This window comes from Anneissia japonica, unplaced genomic scaffold, assembly GCF_011630105.1.
Source record: "Anneissia japonica isolate Jap-2015-1 unplaced genomic scaffold, ASM1163010v1 scaffold287743_len2803612_cov181, whole genome shotgun sequence".
NCBI classification, from domain to species: Eukaryota; Metazoa; Echinodermata; class Crinoidea; order Comatulida; family Comatulidae; genus Anneissia; species Anneissia japonica.
The window spans coordinates 71,352-75,465 of record NW_022733259.1 but is presented as its reverse complement, the minus strand read 5'-3'; positions in this window follow the sequence as shown (position 1 = coordinate 75,465).

The window sequence follows — 4,114 nt, the reverse complement described above, 5'->3', positions numbered from 1 at the left end:
AAAAAAGAAAAGTCGTTAAAAATTATGAAGTAAAAAAAAAAAAACACGGAAAACAAAAATATTTTAGTACTAAATACTAGTACTTATTAAATGACCCTAAAATTTACACCCTAACCTGGTCCGTCCCCAACACATAATAATATCTTCCTTGTAACTTTATTAAACTTTCCTGAAAAATTCGTATCACTTGACCCGTTTTTTAAATATCCGGTCTGGGACGCTTTCCTTTAAATGGTCCTCATATCCACACCCAACTTCGGATCATCACAAACAATGTAATCATTTCTTTACTGGACCATTATAAACTATTATAGAAATTGTCATTTGGACCCAACTTTTTAGAAATATTTAGGTTTGGACCTCGGAAATTTTAATGACACTTAAATTTACACCCTAACCTGGATCGTCTCCAACACATAATAATATCTTCCCTGTAACTTTGTTAAAATTTTTCCAAATGTTTCATTCGGATTAGTTGACCCGTTTCTGAAATATCTGGTCAGGGACGTTTTCCTTTGAATGGTCCTCAGACCTACACCCTACTCCGGATCGTCAAACAAATTTAATCATTTCTTTACTAGACCTTTACAAACTATTAAGAAAGTTTCATTTGGACCCATTGAAAACTTTTAAATTTTAAATGACCCTCAAATTTACACCCTTGACTGAATCGTGGCCAACACATGATTATACCTTCCTTGTAACATGGTTAAAATTTCCGAATGTTTCATTCAGTTCGGTTGATCCGTTTTCGAAATATGCAGTCAGAGACGTTTTCCTTTCAATGGTCCTCAGATCCAAACCCATTTCCGGATTATCACAAAAAGTATATAATTTCATTTCTAGACCTTGACTAACTGCTATACAAAGTGTTAATTATATCCATTGCTTTTTTTTCCAAAGATATTTAGGTCTAGGTCATCAAAATTGAAATGACCCTCAAATTTACACCCTTAACAGAATCGTCACAAACACATAATAATTTCTTCCTTGTAACTTATTTAAACTTTACCGAAGGTTTCATTCAGCTTAATTGACCGGTTTTTGAAATATCAGGTGTAAACTGTTTGCACTTAAATCAGTTTATTTGGTCACACGCACACCCCACCATAGATTGACACTAATATTATGAGGCACATCCTTGATATATGGTGTATGCTTCGGCAAAGCACCGAAAATGTCAAAGCATGGGAAGTGACCAAAGTGACTGCCAGAAAAAACAGTGCAAAAAGATTGGAAAAAAGTATCCATGAAAAAAGAAAAAAATATCAGAACAAAAACAATGGCTTTTCCCAGCTACTACTGGGGAAAGCCAATAATAATAGTAATAACAGTAGTAATAGTAGTAGTAGTAGTAATAATAATAATAATAATAATAATAATAATAATAATAATAATAATAATAATAATAATAATAATAATAAAAATAATAATAATAATAATAATAATATTTTTAATTACGTAAAATCTGGTATGCATCAATATTTCAAGAATCTTGAAAAAAGTGGAAGGATCGATATAGGTCTATAATTCTTTAACAAGTCAACATCTCATTTTTTATTAATAGCGACTACTTTTGCAAGTTTAAAATGGGTTGGAACAAATTCTGAGGAAAAAGGATTTATAGCAAAAATTAATTGTTTTAGGATAGTTGGTAAAATTACTCGAGGGAAATTATCTCACGAACAAACCAACACCATCCCCTTGTTTGTTATACCTTTCACTAGAGTGAAATGTATAATCATCAAGAAATGGATGTATCATTTTATCGTTGAGCCAGGTTTCAGATAAACCAATTAATGAGAAATTACAGTTAAGGGAAATTTATCAAATATTTAAACGGATCTAATCTTTTATTAATACTTCTTGAACTAACATGAAGAATTGATAATGCTTTTCGGTTTGACTGGAAATTAAATCATTAAATTGACGAGTATCAACACATCGACATTGATCAAATGTAGCACATACTTGTCTTCATAGTCATCCTGGATTGGGTTTGTGCAAATATTATTAATGGTGGTATAATGATCATTTATGTTTTCATTTAACTCGTTTCTTAGAGATCAATGTTATGAAATGGTAAATTTATAACAGGTTATTACTCATAATTTAACATAGTTAAATATGTGAGACGATTTTACGATAACATTTTCTTGCATCAAATGAAAATAAGGGAGAAAAAATATACCAGTTCCCCATTTTTAAACACTCGGCGCTTTCCATCTTGATAAGCGATGAGCGTTTTCAATCATAACATCTGTAACATTTATCTTTTGCTGTAGATGCATTGTAATAATACTCTTTGAATCATCAATATCACTTTCTGCAAAACCTCCAAATCTCAGGTTATAACTCCTAGAATGCCTTTCAAGCTTAAGGGTGTCCCTTTGGACTTGTGACAGGGACTGTTCAATTCCACTATTCATTTTAGAAGATAACTTCTCAAAATTTGTGGAAAGAATTTTTATATTCTTTTGGTTTTCAATGGCAGATTCAAATAGCAGTTTGGGAGTCCAACTCTTCAGACTTAAGTGTGCTAATTCTTGATTCGACATCAGCTATTCTTGCTAGTATGGACGTTTGATTTCTCAATAATAATTCATTTTTTTAATTTGAAGCCCCAAATCAGGTGGTAGTGCATGCATGTTGGTCTCGCATTGGTAAGTTTCCTGCTTAGCTTTCTTTGGTGGCATTATATTGAACAATTGCTGAAATTATTCGATTCACCAATATACTGCATGCACAATAGACATTGATCAATACAATGATATATTTCCTTTGGGTTGCAAGAATATAGGTGGTAGGATGTAAAATAAGTAACTTAAAAGGAATTTTTGTAAACAGAAATTGAAACACGTCTTATCTCTTCATCGCCCTCTATATTCTTTTTTGCATGAATCGATAAACTGGAAAGAGAAAGGGGCTCGGGGTTCTCCCCCGGGAAAAATTTGATTTAGATGGCGGGAAATGAGCTTTTCCGTTCTTTGAAGTGTATTTTAATGCCTTGTAGGTTCTTCAAAATTCAAGGTTTCCCCCTCTTGAAAACGATTCTATGAATCAATGAAATCCAATCCAATCCAATCGAATCAGAACATTTGTAAAGCGCCTTTCTTTGCAGATACGAAGCGCTGCACCCCACATATTTAGGCACCTCACAACCCACAAGCAGCCGTGACCATTGCCTAACCCAAGCACAGAACAAGTAAACAAATCAAAAGAAGCAGTGGCAAAGCTTGTAAACATAAGTAAATAATGCAACAATAAAAATAAAAATGAGAATAAAAATGGGATAATTAGTTAAAGAGATGAGTCTTTAAGTTAGACCTAAAGAAAGCCACAGATGAAACCAAAGAGAAAGGGGGGTTAGGTTTCTCCCCGGAAAAATGTGGACGTCTAAATAGCGGGAAATGAGCTTTCCCGACTTCTGAAGTGCCTTTTAATCCAGTTCTTCAAATTTTAACGTTTTTCCTTCTTGAAAAAGGTCAGGTAAATGTGTTTCTCATTCTTATTAGAGTAATAGGCCTTATGTGTGTATACATAATTAAAAAATGAGTAATTGCATACGTATCCTTTTTACATGAATCGATAAATCCTTAAAAAAAGGGGGGGGGGTCCGCGGGGCGTGATGGGGGTTCTCCAAAGGAAAAATTTTGATTCGCAGATGGCGGGAAATGAGCTTTTTCGACTTCTGAGGTGTCTTCTAATGACTTTTAAGTTCTTTGAAATTCAAGGTTTTCCCCTTCTTTGTAAACGATTCCATGAATCGACGATGAACCCAAAGATAAAGGGGTTCCGGGTTCCCCCCGCGAAAATTCCGATTTCTAGATAGCGGGAAATGAGCTTTCCAGACTTCTGAAATGTCTTTTAATGACTTTTAAGTATTTAAAAATTCACGGTTATGCAAATTTTTATCATTATTATTATATAATATACATACACAAACAAATTGAGTAGTTGCATACATTTTCTTTTTTCAATGAACCGATAAATCCCAATTGATTTCTAAATGGCGGGAAATGATCTTTCCTGACTTCTGAAGTGTCTTGTAAGATTGGATTGGATTTATTCGGTGAAAACACCAAGCATAGACCACGAAAGTCTAGAAGACTAA